We start from the raw sequence: 17,974 nt of genomic DNA, 5'->3' as shown, positions 1-17,974 counted from the left end.
GTCATCAGCAGGAGGCTGGGTAGACGGATCAGTTGAATCATAATTGAGTCTCACAGAGGAACTTATTTTAAGCTGCTAACAACAGTCAACCTGCAAGAGCTTTCCCAAAAAAGGCAAATATTTTCAAAAGTAGCTTGGCCCACGGCAGGCGGTTACGGCCTAAGTTCAGCCCGGTTAACTCTCCGCTGCAAAGGGAAATCTGTGCATGTTCATGTGGGCAGCAAACGCTTTATACCCTTATACCATGGCTGAAACTACCTCCCCTTTGCCCCCTCTCCCATCATTGAACCGACTGGAGGCAGCAAGTTACCGTGCAGCAGTGTAAACGCAGCATTAGACTGAAAGTGTAACAGACAAAGCAGCATTAGGTACAGCATGGTTCCTCTGAGCGAGCTCTGCGGTGGGCCCCTCCTCCGTCCCTCCAGCCTCAATGGCCACGGTTGAAAAATGAATGCAGCAAACTGACAACACTTAGGGCCTCCCTCTCTCTCTCTCTCGCTCACACTCTCTCTCCCCTCCCCATGTACCAAACAGGATCAATTACCAAAGCAGGGCTCCACTCAGTAGCGCTAAAGAAACAAGAGGCACTCTCCATCACAGCTGTGTGTGTGTGTGTGTGTGCACATGCAAGTGTGTGTGTGTGTGTGTGTGTGTGTGTGTGTGTGTGTGTGTATGTGTGTGTGTGTGTGTGTGTGTGTGTGTGTGTGTGTGTGTGTGTGTTGGGGGGGGGTCAGGCAGGCTTATGATGAGCAGAAAGAGGAGGAGGAGGTGGTAATAGTCTGTTTGCTTCTCTCTAATGACAGCAGCAGAGTGGATTAGTGAGCCTCCTTACCCATCAGCATCACTCCTCCCAGTAAGTGACAGAGCATGTTAATAACCAGTTGTGTCCAGTAGCAGGAAGAAAGAAAAGAGGGATACAGGAAGGCTTATAAACCCGAAAAAGGTCTAAATGTGCGAATCAGAGCGTTCCGTCCATTCGCCATCATTTGTATGCAGGTGGAGATTTAGAGGAGTTCCATTTCTACAACATCAGCCAAGTTATTCAAATGCAGCACATCTGACTGGAGAGGATAACATAAAGAAAGGCATCAGCAGAAATGGCAGCAGGCAGTAATCCCCCAGCCAGGCCACTTGTGTTTGCCGCGCAGGCAGGCAGCGCTGTCAGTGGCGGCACCCATACAGGCCTTATCAGCGGCAGCCATAGGCCTCCTCTAATAACCCTGCTGATGCTCTGCGGTGCAAGGACAAACAGGGAGACGGACAAACAGACAGACAGGTTTCACTTCCCACTTAAAGAAAGAGCCTGAGCACCAGGTATCAAGCCTGTCGCTACGTTGGTGTGAGCACGCACATACTCTAGGTGCATTTACTCACTTTGTAGCGTGTAATGTTCTGACAGCTTGATGCACTCTGTCACTTTCATCAAAAAGCACTCCAATGTTGACCGACACATCTATTAACCCCTTCCACACACACAGATTTAGCATTTATGATCGGTTGTCTTAACTCAGGCCTGCTGGAGCTGCAGCCCCAGTGTGAGCAGGTCTGACTCCAGCATCATTATCACCATTCAGAAAGGTCAAACGTGGTGCTTTGTGGTTTATGCCTCTGTGCTATTACCTCTGTTCGCATTAATCTCCATCTGTAAATCTAATCACACCGCCTCACCATCGCGGCTCCTGGTGCTTTCAGGACAGAAGCTGTGGCCGATGGGGAACAGCTTATGTAAATACACGGCTGTTGACACAAGTTGGGCAGCACGCTGTTGCCTCTCTATGACACCACGCATCGATGGTCATATAGATAAAAACAGCCATCATTTTATTGTTGTTTCTTTTCATTTGCTGTCAGCGTTCATCTCTATCTTTACTTACTTTGATCTTGATATACGTTCATATCATAAGAAGCATTTTCCCCCGCTCATCTTAAGAGACTGAGGTTGTTTTTACTGAAAGGGAGTAAATGCACACCCAGTGCTGCAGGACTCAATTCGTAGTCAATGAATAACTCGAATATTGACATCAGTAAATGAGGGTGTCACTCAGATGACACAAAAAAAGAGCAGCATAGTCAAATGGAATTGCTTCCAGGCATTTTCTGCGCTTATGTGAGCCAATAATCATTACCCTCAGAAAGGCTCCACAACCAATTGAAGCGTCATGAAAACATCTACTCTTGCGTGCCTTGAAGAAGCCTTGGAGCACTTCGAGCAGAGAGGCCAGACTCCACTAGCAGTATAAAGACTTAATCAGGTCTCCTGTGTGGAAGTGCAGCAGGGCTCCAGGAGAGAATTCCCTCTACAAGGGCTGAGGGGAACCTTGGCGATGACACAGAGAAGAAGCCTTGCTGGCCTGTCAGCTCGTCTCGCTGCGGCTCAAATCAGCACTCAGCTGCAGAGAACTTCCACTGCTGCACTGACACGCACTCATACACTGACACGAATCTCCAGCATCACTTCAAACATCCACTCAGTCCCTCAACATCATACTCGACATGTGCCGTGTGTGTGAGACAGATTCTCAGCATAAAGACGGGGTGAATCACTCCAAGAATTAAACAAGATATTGTGGCAGGTGGCACATAATCTTTCTCAAGAAGTATCTAGAAGAGCAGCATGAAACCAGCTGCACCTGAGGCTGCTGGGAAGATTTACTGTCAAAGAGTAGTTTAAGTTTATTTGGGACTAATGTATCAATTGGATGTGTCTGTCTGACCTATATCTAATATCTAATATCTATGTCCATTCTAGACATATTTTCACTTGATTAATAAAACATAAACCCAGGATAATTTCAATGAGAATTTTAGAAGTCTTGAAACACTTTCCTTTGATGAGAACAGATAACAAACAAGCTGATGCTAATTGTTGCAATCTGTTGCAAGCAGCATCTTCAAAATGCACAACAAACAAGCCTCGTATGAGCAGAGATTTTAAGGAACCAATACGAAGCCCTAATTCCTTTGACAGATATAATCAACTCAAGATTCTAAGATGGTGACTGATATTTTTATGTGCCACCAAATGCAAGGAGAGAGCTTTTAATAATTGATGGTGCTGGAGCAGGGAGATTTTTAACCGCTCTCCTCCTGTTATCAATCATTAATGGAGTTTCCATCAAAAACACTTCAACCCCTCAAGTATCAAATCTCTCTTGAAGGTGGAGGGCTCATACTCAAACATCCCACTTAATCAGAGGGCACACAATGTGCTCTCCATTTCTCTCATTTTCCGCATGTGCAAATTAGGATAATAACAGCACAAATTGCTAAATTGTTCACAGCGCAAGTGTAAAAGTAGGCATTTTAGATAAGGTCTCCTTGTGAGTGATGAGGGTTAATGGGAAAATTCTAAATGTTTAAAGCACAGGGGGGGAAACAGCTTGCCAAGCGGCATCTTTACTTTCTTTCTCTCGTTCCCGTATACACAGAGTTGTTTAAAGCTCAGTCTATCTATCTGGCTCGCTATGCTCTGCAAAGCTGCAAGGCCTGCCCGGTCAAAGTCATGAATGACGCGTTGTGCATCAGCGACACTCACAAAGAGCCTGATGTTACCCTTTAAAAACCACCACAAGGTTGGACACAGTGCTGCATGTGCACGCTAAGATGCAAAAACACACACATCGGAGTCAGCGGGAGTTTACTGCTTTGGACTGACTTTAAGGGATCAGCCTTTCTATCTCAAAGTCCCCCCGTCCCCCCGTCCCCCCAACAGCTGGGGTTACATGTAAAATGTACTTGTGTCACTGCAGCAACTCCTCTTACAATCCCACAGCCACATAAACACCTTACACACACACATTAGACTTCATGAGCGCAGCAGCTAAGTGATAGCAGATATGATAGAGTATTCCTAATTAGCGATCAAGGTGGTTTTGATAGGGCTGTATGAGCCAGTGATCAGTGTCATGGCGCAGTGCCAGCAGCAACTTGGTTCTGTTTGATATTTAGCTGCATCCGAGTAGCGGGTGGTACACCGGGAGAGCTGCAGTGGCACTCTTTCACTTTCTCTCCCTCCCTTCCTCCTTCAGCCACCCCACCCAACAAACTCGCACTGTCCTGTTTCACTGGCCCGACCTTGCCTGTCATCAGTATAAAACACCTTTTTCTTGCTGCTGCATAACACGCACACAGAGAGGATACTAAGAGGATTCTACTTTCAAGTGTTCTGGTGCAGGCTCTGCTTTTGTTTGAACAAGGAAAGAGATGTGTAATTATGACCTGCTTAATGGAATAATGGACAGACAGGAAAATGTATATTAGCTTAAATGTTATTAGCTCTGTGAGGCTGTAAAGCACTGTAGAGCGCAGCATTACCTTGAGATGAATGCTAAAGAAGGCTTGCTCACTTTAATAACGCTAACATGCTGCAATTTAACAGGTATACGTTATTGTTTACCATGTTTAGCATTTTAGCATGATACGAAACAACATTTTTGAACTAGTACTTAAGACAAAATACAGCTGAGGCTAATGGGAATTGGGCTTCATAATTATTACTGAATTAATCACAATCACAATTTCCTACCATGGCCAAGGCCTACCATGATTTAATGAACATAATCCACTTTGATATTGTTATCATATTTGATATTATGTTCAAAATGCTTGTTATGTTTATAAAAAGGTTCCTAAATGTTGTAGCAGCAGTCCAGAGTAGAAAAGTTATCTTCAACAGAAAACAGACAGCAAAAAATGGCTCTGAATTCAGTCGTTAGAACATTTGCTGGTTCAAACTTTTCTCTGTTTTATATCATTGAAAAATCTAGACAAAAACAAGCACCTTGAAGATATATATGAAACATTTGTTCATGAAAAGATTAATCAATTAATCAAATATAACTTGGCTATTTGTGGGAAAAGCTGATGCTGAGCAGTCACTACGAGATTCATCATGACAGTGCAAAATAAAATAGTGACTTACATAATGTAAACATACTGTGAGACCTGGACTTTGTACTGTAAGTGAAAAGAATTCATGCACAGAGCCAGCTAATATTTGCTGTGTGAACGTTATCTGAAATGTGCAGTTTTACTGTATGTCTTTAAAGTTTACATTACATTAAACTAGAGCAGCAGTGCTTTTGAAGGGCTGCACATACAGCCGCGGAAAAAATGAAGAGACCACTTCAGTATTATCATTTTCTCTTGTTTTATTATTTATAGATATGTCTTTGAGTTAAATTATTTTGTTTTATTTTTTATTGTATTCTATGAACTACTGACAATTTTTCTCTGTGTTGGAATTCAACTGAGACTGGAATGGCTGCCATACGCGTAGAGCAAAGATTAAAGAAACATTTGGAGTGGTCTCTTAATTTTTCCATAGCTGTATACATTGCAGATGTAAAATAAAACATAGAAACCTACTTAGTATAACATTTTTGTAATGAACTTGTTTAAAAATCTCTGCACTTGACAAAGCATTTACATGCACATCATGGAGCCATCATGGGTTTGGGCTCCTGCCAACTTAGTGTCACAGGTCAATTATCCTTTAAAAGATAACAGCCGTTTCTGCCATCTATCTAATCTGGGCCCCGATTTCCATCTCAGAGACTTAGAAGTAAACAAGATGTTAAGATATTCCTTTTGACAGAGGACGTGTGTCATAAAGGGGACTAATCTGCTCGTCACACATGCTACCCTTATACTCTGGGACTCTGCTGACTCACGTGAGATGAGCTGAATCAAAGCAGCTTCAGACTCACTGAGTCAGGATGGGCTTTGTAAAGTATTCCAGAGGCTTTGAGTTAATCAACTGGGCTAACTGCTTCATCTTAAAAGGACTAAACCAATGGATTTGCGAGATTCAGGACGTTTAAAACAGGAGTATTTTGGGGATTAGTGTATTTTGTGCCTTGTTTACTGGATACGGTGTTTGATAGCCACTGAAAAAAACACATACTTATCACCAATCTTTTTTAACAGCACATCAGAATTTTGTATTCCTATTTTTATTCCTTTCCCTGCTTTTTAGACAGCCTTTGGTACATATGAAATAAACCTGAAAACAAATTTGGAGTCAGTAAAAACATATTTTAGATATCATTGTAACCTTTAAGGCTTTTTTTCTACAATTGTTTGGTATCTTCGTTGCAACCAGGAGCACTTTTCAAAACTCTCCAACATCTGAGAGCTGACAGTCGATCACTGACAAGTTTTGCAATGACAAGCTGTGTTGACAGGAAATCATATCAGAATGGCAAGTGAGTAAACATGGAAGTGAAAAGGGAGCATGTGAATTTAGTTGTTTCTTGCTTTACAAAGGTTGCTCTCAAATCTCAGAATTTGGAACAACTTCAAACAGACGAGCAGGAGGAGATTTTTACCTTCTTCTGTCAACTGCATCACTGCGTTCAGATAACATAACTTAAGGGAAACATTGTACTGAATGGAGTTTGATGGATCTGCTATCCCATTTAAGTTTCAATTCCCTGCAAGTTAAAGTAAATTATTGATGAAATGAATAGAAACACTTTGAAGACTAGAAGGTAGACCAACCATCTGAAAATGTTAGAACGTGTATATCAAATAGTGCAGGATTTAATCGAATACATAAAGGTTTTTTCCCATGAACATCTGAGCTAAGCATTTACCAGTCTTGTCACTTGGCATGAACTCACCTGTTTTGAGGAAAAAGCTGCCACTCCAAAACCAATAAATGTCAAAACTGTGAGTGCGATCAATATACAGCCATTAATCTCGCAACAAGGTATATCAAACTTGGCAACCGCTGTGTATGTCAATCCACACTTACACTCTCACTAACACAGCCGAGCCGCCGCAATTAACAACCTTTTATTCATTCTGTCATTATGTTTGTCATTAATGGAGCTGCCCCAGGCACAAAGATCCAGTTTAACTGTCAAAATCCGTCATTCAGATCCACTGCACATCACTGCAGCTGATGAACAGCCGGATAAAAACGATGTTTCGCTCTGCCCTCTGCAACCTGTGAGTCTAAGAAAGAGCTTTGTCACGAAGACGTGGGACACTGCCAGCCCTGTTTGACTTATTCAGTCCAAGTGACAGACGTCTACGCATAGAGACAACAGCTTAATACCCTGGTGTGTGAATTTCTATGAGAGAGATGGAGAAACATAGAGAGACCAAAACACTGAGATAGAGCTCTCAGATTGTCTCCCGTGATATCTGCTACTCTTCATGACCCCGATGCTTCGAGCCGCAGATCAGATCAGGGACACAGTGCGACAGATGTCTGCCCTTGTGCTCTGTTCCAGGCATGAGTGCTGCTGGCACACACACCAAAGAAAAGGGAGGACGGCAAAAGGAGAGAACAGGGTGGGCACAGAGGAAGCATGGTGTGAAAAAGGACTGGAAGGAGAAGAGACAAGAGAGGAAGAGGACAAACGCAAGGAGAGGAAGGGAGTTTGCCCTCGGAAATCAGACGTCACACGGCGCAGACTTCATCAGCCGGATGAGATCTACTCTGTCATGTTTCTGTCAGACAGCAACCAGTTCGGTCAGAGTATGACACTATAAGTTTAGACACACCTCAAGCTTAGACACTCTCCCTGACTGAACTGAGGGAGGATCAGGAGACCTCACATGCACTTTGTCACCATTTTTTAAAATAGGTTCAGCACAGGCAGTGAGGATGTCGCACTCTCAATAACAAACTTCTACAGCAAAGAACCCTGCGTCTGAATCTATAATAGAAAGAGTGATCAAACTAAAGAAGTGTTCAGAAGCTATTGATGCTTCTATACACAACTCATCATACGACCTCCGCACAATGACTCTAGCACTCTACTTTTGCTTTGAGGAGCAACATGCAAAAAAGAGGATGAGAGGAGAAAAGAAAGGAGCTAATTATAGCTTCACAGCAGGATGGCCAGAAACAAACTTGATTATCATCATCGTCAAGAAGGCACAAAGGAAACCTGCCGCCTCCCCCCTTCCACCACAATCCAATAGAGAGGCTTTTAGCCTTCGTAATGATTTACAAAGTGACAAGTCAAACAGATTTACTGTGACAGCCTGAAAGGGACCAGCACGAACACTATCATTGCTCACGTGACCAGACCTCCTAGCCCTTCTCCTTTTCCCCTTTCCCCTGCCACCTCCCCTCTCTCAAGCCCCCACTCCCGCCTGTTTCAGGGGACAGCCAAGAATGAAGCTGGCTCAAAGGAGGTGGGCACCAAGCCTATTCAATTCCCCCCCTCGCTAAACACGAGCCCCCTTCAAACGAGAGGGTAAAGCTTTGCTTTGTGGAAGTTAGTTACTTAAAGCGACAGCCCCCCAGATAAGGATCTGGCCACGGAAAACTTGTGGCACGGAGTAAACGGAGATACCTTTGTACAATTTGAACGCCATTACCCTGGGTTTATCACACTTAATGAGCCATGAATGTAAAGTGAAATGTTCAGCTTGTAGGAGTTGCTGACAACATTTCTACAGCAGCCTTGGCCCTTCCAGTGGCCATGAAACACAATTAAAACACTTATTAATCTGCAGAGGAGGATCATTAAAAATGGAAAACATCAGGAAATCGCTGCGCCACACTTTTCTTTATTATTACTTTTCAAATAGAGAGAGTGCTCTTTCTGCTCGTCTTTCCTATCCATATTCACAGGAAGGTATCTTTTGTGCACTGAGTGACAGAATCTACAATTGACTTTCATTTTCGTAGCCTTAAAATATGGAGCAAATGTTTCAGTCCCTCCAGGCCAGAGACGCTTTGCCTGGTGTAGTCATCATTTTTTTTCCGTCCTCTTCTTTTTTTGGGAGGTGAAAAACACCTTCGATGTTCCGAGCTTTGAAAACAGAGCCACCCCAAAAACCATCAGGGCTGGAGGCAGAGGGATGTGTGCTGAGAATTCTGAAGGAGCAGAGACCCTCGGGCTACGCAGGTTCAGTTTCCCCCTTTCTGGCTTCCAAAAACAAAGGAATTCCAGAGAAAATCAGGGCAGGACCTCACCCCAAGCCACCGCTGCTGTTCCCACCCCCACCCTCCCTCTCCTGCTCTCACTCACACACACACACACACACACACACACACACAGAACACCAAAGGTGATTTCACACAGCCATCAATAAGACACTCCTCCTCTCTTGTTAAACAATCATGTTGATTTGATATCTGGGGTGACATGGCTACAGAGACCTGACAAGGAGAAGAGGATGGGTGTGTGATGTGTGTAATGGTGTAGGGGGAGGTACATGCAGTCTGTCTGCTGCTGCTGTTGTTGTTGACCAGCGATTATCCATTCAGATATTTCTCCTTTCAGACTGTAACCACACATATTGAGCAACAGCCCCCCCCCCCCACCACCCTCCTCATCCAAATATATGAGTCACACATGAAACCAGTGATGTCCTCACGTGTATCTTTAAAAACATAAACACATACCATTTAGCGTCCAATCATCTCCAACCGGGGACTCAAGTAAAGGTTACAGGATGGCAGTGAAAGCAATATGGCAGCTGAGATGTGTAATAGGTGTATTAGATTCTGCTAATGTTTGTAATCTGAAGTAATGGGTGGTTGTTGGCATAGGAGCAGACAGAGGAGCTATTAACACAACCTCTTTCTACTGGCTGTTTTACTTGGAAATTGACTAATTTTCCAAATTTTTCTTCAAAATAAACGTTCCCAAGGAGTGTACTTAGAATTAAAACAGGGCTAAAAGTCCTCAGCCATGCTAGCGGCACCGAGTTCAGCAGTTCAGAAGTTAAGAAATGTTTTCAGTACAGATCATCTCTGTTCTCTTCTTATCACTCAACAATAAAACTGTGTTTTGGAACTGCTCCTGCTCTTTCCAAAAAAAACAAAATCTGAAGAATGCTGGATAACAAAAACCTCCAAGTTCTTTGTTTTTCATCAAAATAATAAAATAAAGCATGTGATCATCACTGTTCCTTGGTCAAACACGTTCTTAAAAACACAACACCAAGTGAGCATTGTGTGACTGCAACCCAGTACCCTTTAGCAATCATAAAACATAAGGACCCTTGCTGTTTTGTCAATAAGGTTTGCCAGATAATTAAAGAGCCCTGGGAGACAATGATAAACATTGTTTAGAGGCTGATCCCTGGCAAGCTCCAAGCAGTGTATCATTGCTGTCTCCGGAATACACACGATTAGCCTGGTCTCATTACTGATATGATAAACGACGGCTTCCACCCTGGCTTTGGTTTGCTGGGAGGACGTACTTGTAACAGAAGGAGATGAGAAAAAAGTGCTGAAACACATTGCCCCTGTAATAGACCACGGATAAACGAGGGAGATGGGTTATCTGCAGTGAGATTGTAAATAATGCTTGTGATATTTGCGAAGTCAGGTCTGCAGCCAGTTATAGTACTTTCAAAAATTCCTTATCAATGAGATCACTGTTTGATAAAGTAGACTTCTTTATTTTGTTACACCCCTAATGAAAGCTCTACCTTCCCAATCCCTGTTAACGCTGTGAAGTTAATGCTGTAGCTCAGCCCCAGCACACCAGCCCGTCTCTCTTTTCAGTCGGTGTATCCACACAGAGTTTTAAAATATGCCGCTTTATCTGGGCCGCCCAGGCGGGAAAATGAAAGGGATGTCAGTCCTCAGAACCCTGGGAAAGCGCCTGGCTCAACCGCCAGTGTCAAAACCGAGGGGAGGGCACCAGGCGGGCAAACACACTGCACAAAGTAATAGACTTTTTCTGTCACTGAGCAATGTTGAAAGGCAGTAAGAAAACACTCTTAGCAGGGGCAGTGGAGCTCAAGATGATATGCCAATATGATTTGAGGGGCTCTCCATAACAACCATAGCTGGTTTCATTGACGGACATGTCTGAAAAATCAACATCCAGGGTACAGCCTTCCCCCTGCCTTTCAAACTTCCAAACACATTTTTATTAACCTTTTTAAAGTCAACTGAAATCTACTACTCATCAGTATCCACCACATTTTACCCATTGCACTGCATTCATGTGGAGGAATTAGTGTTGTGTGAGAGCAGACACTGCACGACTCTCTCTGCATCATAACTGACATCGCAGGCAAAGAATAAATGCTGTCCCTTTGCATTAGCAAATCCTGGTTAATTTACTTTGTCAGAAAACAAGGAAGTATGTATCCCTGGAGGCCATGTTGGAGACAATTCGACCGCCTTCAGAGAATCTCTGCCATCACTCTCTCCATCTCCCACGCAACCTCTACCAGAAAATCTCCACGCACACTGAGATACTGCCTACTAGACAAGAGACTGTTTATAGCACAAATTATATTATAATCATAGCATGTGGTATCTTATCTTTACAAAAAGATTCATGGTAGGCTATGAGCAAGGAGGATTCGAAAGCATGCTGTGTAGAGGGTAGGTAATTATACTAGTATCTGGAAAACCTCTTCAAAATGCATTGCAGTTGTTTGGAAACATAACAGGTTTTAACTTATTGACTCAACCCAGCAGGTACGGCTATTTGCTGGGCTGGTTTGACTAATAACTGACATGAGTTCAAGCACTGGACAAGCTGCATGAGAGTGAGCACGAGTACAGTCCTGAGTGGCTGTCTGGCATGTGAACCCATGTGGGACGCTGTGTAAGGTGTGAAGACCTCTTGGAGGAGGCTGCTGGCTTGCAGGCATGCTCCAGTATCAGGAGAGACAAGGCAAACACAGCAGATCAGCGCTGAAACCGTAAACCTACTGACCCAGCATGAGGAGGGAGAGGGGACTAATTAGGGACTGTACTTACAACTCAAAAGGAGAAGCAGAGAAGAGGAGAAAGGGGGTGGGGGGGGGGGAGCACACACAGAGGGCGCAGTTGGAGGATGAGGACAATGAGTTTGTTTAGCTTAAACAGGATTTACAAGCCAAACAGACACACGCCAACGCCACTCACTCAGACACATACTATCTCTTCTCTTCTCCATCGCTACCCTTTTCTCTCAGAGGCGCCTAAACAACACAGAGCTGAGACAGACTCTGTGAGGATTTCATCAGCAGTAAAAAAAATAAAAAAAAGTGAAGGTAATTGCTTGCGATAGTGAGAAGTCTTGAGTACAGGCAGCAGCGGTGGCCGAATGGATTGATGGATGGAGGGAACATTTTGTTCCTCCTGTGCGGGCTACGACTCTCATATTGTTCCTGGTGAGGCCGGGTGTCATTTATGATTCAAAGGCCCCAGCCCTCGCGATGGATGGGAACGAGACATGGACATTGTGACGTTCCATGCAGTCGTTTCTCAAAGAACATCAAATCAAACATGCATGAGGCGGTGACAGGGGTGGGCCAGCAAACTTCTCTCTTCACTTTCTCCCTCTCTTCACGCCGTTTCACTCTCATGTCTTGGAGGAAAAAAAGCACTTAGAGGACTGCGTCTCCCTGATGTTGGGAGAGCTCAAGGTTGAAGTGACGGCTCTTCAGAAACAGGAGTTTTGCTTAAGTTACGCCACCATATCTCAACACATAATCATAACAATGTGAAATAACGATTTTTGCACAATTTAATGCAAAGAAATCTATTAAAAAGTGGAAAATAACTTTCCTACCAATCAATATTTCTTCAAGGAAGGGTTTTGCTTCAAGGCCCTTACACACCAAATCAGCCAATGTTGGGCTTCCGGTTTGGCAGCCCCACTCTGATTGGCTGTACGGCTTCTTTTTTTCTTTTTTAAATCTTTAAAAAATTACTCAGACGGCTAAAGTCAAGATGGCACACACAGAAGGGTCTACTTATTTTCGTCCTCATCTCATCTGATCATTTCAATACACAAATATTTCCATAACGGCATGGCCATCTGGTCAAAAGCTAACGGTGAGCAAGTGTGGTGTTAAAAGTGTCGGCAAACGCAGCTTTGATTTAATGTAGGCACTACGTATTAAAACAGAACTGTATAACCCCAGTCCTATATCTCTGCTTTCCCTTTTTATTGACTATTTGGCTGATTGCTGAAGTCTTTGCGTTGTGTTCAAGCATTCGTTTTTTTTACAAGACGCAGGTGATGTGAGGTGATGCAACAGTCAGCTTGCTGCTGGTTCTTGATGTGGGTTGTGTGTTTCTGGGATCGTCACTGTTTCACCGACCTGAAAGTAGCTCAGCTCAGCTACTGTATAGTTTTCTACAGTTGGTGACCAAACAATACTGTTTGCTGCTTCCTTTGAGGTTATACGCCTTGCTCAAGGTCTGCGCATTATTTACATTGCATCTCCTGACTTTCTCAGCCGCCTCGGGAGTTTGAACCAACCAGCCACAAGCCAAACCACAGTGCAAGGTTTGCAGCATGAAGGACAGTGGTGACAAGCATGTGGCATTGAGGTTTTTTATCCCTGCGCCTCACGTTGGCCCACTTTGGCTCTCTATACCAAACTGATGTCATCACAGTCAGTCGGTTGTATGAGTTACATCTGCTGGGTGCTTCATTTTCTCTTTATTAGTTCCACTGCAATTACCAGATTGAAGAGAGCTTAACTGCAGACTTTTGGGTAGAATTACAACAAGGTTTAGGAAGTAGTTAAGTGTCTGACACAAGGGCAAAACCTCAGCGCAAACTGACTGTTTCAGGTTCAAACTCCCTCTAAGCCCTTTTTCTGAAAATTAGTCTTTAAATTGCTCTGAGGCAACACTAGTTTTTCCTTATTAAAAGACCAAAATAGGCACACATTGAAAACAAAGGCTCAGTCTAGATGAAAAGTACTGCCAAGTCGTACCACAATTGAGACAGAAAGACAGAAAGAGAGAGAGAAGGAGACAGGAACAAAGGCTGACTTCTGCTCGGGACACAAGTGGGTGGGTTCGGGCTTATGGCGAGACATCAGTCTACTAAGAATCTGTGTCAAGTGAACAGGCTGCAAGTATTTCACAGCGTTCCTCGAACCAACATGAACATTTAGATGAAATGTCAGGCTGTCAAAACATTGATTAGCGTTCGCCAGGTTTTAAGCACTTAGCAGGCGGCAGCTGTGCCGACACACAGTAAATAGCAGCAAAGACGGTGCAACTTGGTAAATTGCTGAGTAACAAAAGCTAATTACTCAGACACGAGTAATTGGTTGTTTTTCCTGTAGACACTTCTAAGCAGTTTTAGTATGCAAGAGCAAAGATAGGGAGTGTGTACACTCACTACTGCAAGACATTTGAAGAAAAACAACCTTAAGTTTGGAGAAAAGTTGCATGTGTTCGAACCTGATAGTTGAAGTTGTGATATAACTTGTTGTATCTTGATTTATTCAAAATAATCATTGTATTTTTTGTATTCACTAATACAAATATCTCATATTTTACAACCATATGGGCTATTACTGAGAGTAACCTCTCCATTCTGTCGCCTTGTTTGGTTTAGGGAACAAGCATACTGTTGCATATAAATATACATCTTGTGCGTGTGTTGTCTTCTTGTGTCTGATTATGATTGTCGCTATTTCCCCAACTGATTTCTGGCATCATCTCCCACACATTATGCTGTAGCGGGCCAGAAGATCCATTCTCAGTGAGCATACTTGCTTTTGCATCCCAGGCCAGCACTTTCTTAAAGAGCCTAAATTTGATTTGAAAGTGAGTCTACTGGAGCCTTTAGCCTGTTTAGTGAATCAGACACTCTTCTGTCTTGTCTCACAGCCTGACTGGCTAGCTGGTTGCAGAGAGGCCCCAGGAGGGACAACAGAAGGAAAGAAAACTCTCTCAAACACACACACACACACACACACACACACACACACACACACACACACACACACACACACACACTTCCAAGTTTCAAACAGTTGCAGATGGCTTTAATTCCTTGCCCTCTTTCTTTCACAATTTATCAGGTAAACCACTGTGAACGAGTGTGCCTCCTTTTTCCTGCTTTGCTGATATGACTTAACCCTGCTTTGGTTTGTCAGAGGAATATATTTTTTTTAAACTAAAACTGAACAGCACTAATTAGTGTGGTGCCGCTGACAAGTGTTGCTGCTTTAACAATTTCATTACATCACCAATTTAAATTACCAAAGAGGGAGACACTGGAGGGTTCACCCATCCAAAGATCTGTTTACACACTTTCTTAAACCAGAAGAGGACACAATAATGTGAACACCTGCAATCCAATGCAAGACTTGTGCAATAAAAACACCCGGTGTTAAACCTATAATAATTCATTTTCAGTTGAAACTGTGTCAGATTTCTAAGGAAACAGATTTCTGCGGCATTAAACAGATTTACTGCGGGTGGTGACAGTATCTCTGCTTGTTATCTCACCTGCATAATGATAACAGGATAGTAGCACAGTCAGTAAGATAGGGTTGGAAATAGATATTGCAAAACTCCACAAGTGTTTAACAACAACAAAGGATCGCTGATTTGCTGCTTATCACGCTCCCTTTAACTTCAGCACCTTACTAACAAGGATAGAGGCTCCTTTTTCTCCCCCTCCAAAAGTTTAGCTGTCCTGTGGCAGGGTAATGAAAGAGGGGCAGTCTCCTCCTCCTCCTTCTCCACCTCCTCCCGTCGGGAGCCCCCTTTCTGCTGCGCTCTGCCCTGGCTGGCCTCACATCCAGATGGGAGGAATTTTTACGGGGAGGGTCCGCCAAAGTTAAGGCTGAGGGCTGTGCTGAGTCAAGCAGCTCATCCACACTCCCCCTGTTGAAGGGCTGAAAAATGTGGTACTGCTGTTCCCTGTCAGGGATTCAGATAGTTGCATGTCAGGGGAACCATGTGTGTGTGTAGACTAATTTGTACTGAAGCATGGAGGGGAGGTGTGCAGTAGAGGTAATAGGTAATAGGTTTCCTTGGCTAATAGCAATATTCCCAATGCATTAGATTCATTGTGGACGTAAATTTGGGTCCCATTTAGGCCCCCTGGGGGTCCCATTGAGCTCACATTGGGCGCCACTGATCTTTGAATGGACCCTGAAAGGATCAAATCAGTGCTATCAGTGCAGGTCAAGGTGGCAAATGTTGCTTTACATGGTGTTGCTAAATATAACATAACAACATAACAAACGTATGGAAATGTCCGCTAATTGCATTACAACAGGTAGCCTATAATAGCCTTTTAGGGAGTCAACAAGCCCAGTCGCACTACTGACTGTTAGCTAAGTGACATGTAGTCTCAGTTTAGCATCAACGCAGCCATCAGCTGATCCAGCGAGACAAGACATTCACCCACAGAGCCACATAAAGACCTGCAATCACAATCACATTACTGTCTAATGTCTTAACAAAATGCATGCACCTATCATGCAATAATCCTGCGGACCCACTGGCTGTTTCGCTCCAGCGCAACTCGTCTACACCAGGCAGAAACGTGCAATACCCAGCACACACAAGCCTGGATATTCCGCCGCGTAAACCACGCTCCGCAACCAGAATCTGACCCCTTTGACAAGAGTTCATCAGCGGCTGTTAAAGGTTTCTAGGAGGTCACCCTATTGTTAGCAGGTAGTATCTGTCCAGCGGGAGGCAAACCCCATCTTGAGCAACCCACACACACATTCAAACCTCGCTTTGCAATAGAAAATAACCAGGCGCGAAACTTACTTTCAGCTCGGACCTCAGTTGCAAATCCCCTAATGTTTCTCCAAACCTCGTGTTTACGGTGCTCCTCTCTCTCGCCCTCTCCACTTCACAAAGACGACATGAGAGCCCCGGAGACGGTGTGAGTGACTGACTGAATCAACTACCGTAGAGCACGGCAAGTTGAAGTGTCAGATTACACTGGCTATTCAGTTACCACAGAGAGCCGTGCTCCGCGGTCGGTAAGAAAATGCGACCTAGATTCCCGCGGAAGGACACCAAGTGTAAAGGTGTAAGTACAAGCTAATGGACTGCTAACAGCACGTTTCACACTGGAGCGGACCGCAGCACACAGCTCCGGCTATTGTCTGCTTCTGTAGCATACAGCCCTGTTCAACACACTGTGTCGTCAAAGCAGCGCCTCTTAGTTAATTTCACAGTAGTTTATTTGTTTGTTTGTTTGTTTGTTTCTATTATTAGTTTGAAACAATATTCAATAAACATTTGAGTTAAAATATGTCCGGAATATACATAGTAGACAAGAGCGTAATGATAACAAAAATATGAATTAACGACAATATCCTATTAATTACATAATTAATAACAATTATATTGGCTACATCAACAGCTATATCATATTAACAACATGCTAAATAATATCCATATTACAAGTGTTAAAATAAGTGTTAATAAATAATAATAATCGTATTATTATTAATAATAATAATATGATTATTATTATAAATAATAATAGTATTATTATAATAATAAATAATAGTATTATAATAATAGAAATTAATATTTGTATTATGGTATTGGTGAAATAATGCCAACTTTTGTATGTTATTAAAATGTTTTAAAAACCAAAGTATATTCAAGTTTATAGACTAAAATCATACAGTTTTTATTTTAGTTTGAAGAAATATTTGAAGGATTTATGTATTATCAAAGTTGTTGCAGGTTTATTTTTCCTTCAATCAACTAATCAATTAAACTGAGCTCTAAACAATAATATATAGTTAATAAACAAACTACAAACTAATAATACGATTTGTAAATAGTTATGAGGGTGGTATTGCTAGTATTATTATTATTAAAGCAGCAGTACATACAATCAATAACAATAGGAGTTTTGCTCGCAAGATCAATTTATATTAACCTTTTAAACTGTTCCTTTTTGCCCTGACTTGATTGTTATTTCACTAACACCTTTCCACACGAGTGTAACCCTCTGCAACCTGCGCGCCACTCCAGCAGGTCTGCAGGCGGGGCTCCGTGTTTTGCGGATGGCCGGTCTCCGGTGGAAGAATAACAAAGACGTGTTTGAGAGCAGCGGCAGGCTGGGCTGAGCGGTGACGTCAAGGAACAATGTCTCCCCTCCCGACACGCACACACACGCACGCAAACAGCACACACACGCACGCCAGCACACAAGCTCTTCCCTCTCTTCCTAGTCAGGCAAGGCTGAACTGCCCAGAGGGAGGGCCGCTCAGCTTGCAGTGCATCAGATAGAATCACTCACTACTCATGCTG

The 17,974-nt window shown here is 43.2% G+C and overlaps 1 protein-coding gene across 3 annotated transcripts in view; it reads right to left on the bottom strand.

Annotated features, from left to right (window-relative positions):
• zmiz1a (zinc finger, MIZ-type containing 1a) overlaps window positions 1–16,674 on the bottom strand; it is a 96,657-nt gene extending 79,983 nt beyond the window's left edge. For all 3 annotated transcript variants that reach the window (XM_063874973.1, XM_063874979.1, XM_063874976.1), the window contains exon 1: window positions 16,466–16,674. The gene's annotated coding sequence lies outside the window, so the exon portion shown is untranslated. The remainder of the gene's footprint in view (window positions 1–16,465) is intronic.
• Between the last annotated feature and the right edge of the window lie 1,300 nt (window positions 16,675–17,974).

Source organism: Eleginops maclovinus, chromosome 22 (assembly GCF_036324505.1).
Source record: "Eleginops maclovinus isolate JMC-PN-2008 ecotype Puerto Natales chromosome 22, JC_Emac_rtc_rv5, whole genome shotgun sequence".
NCBI classification, from domain to species: Eukaryota; Metazoa; Chordata; class Actinopteri; order Perciformes; family Eleginopidae; genus Eleginops; species Eleginops maclovinus.
Note: the sequence above shows the minus strand (reverse complement) of the source record. Positions and strands in the feature narration are given on the sequence as shown.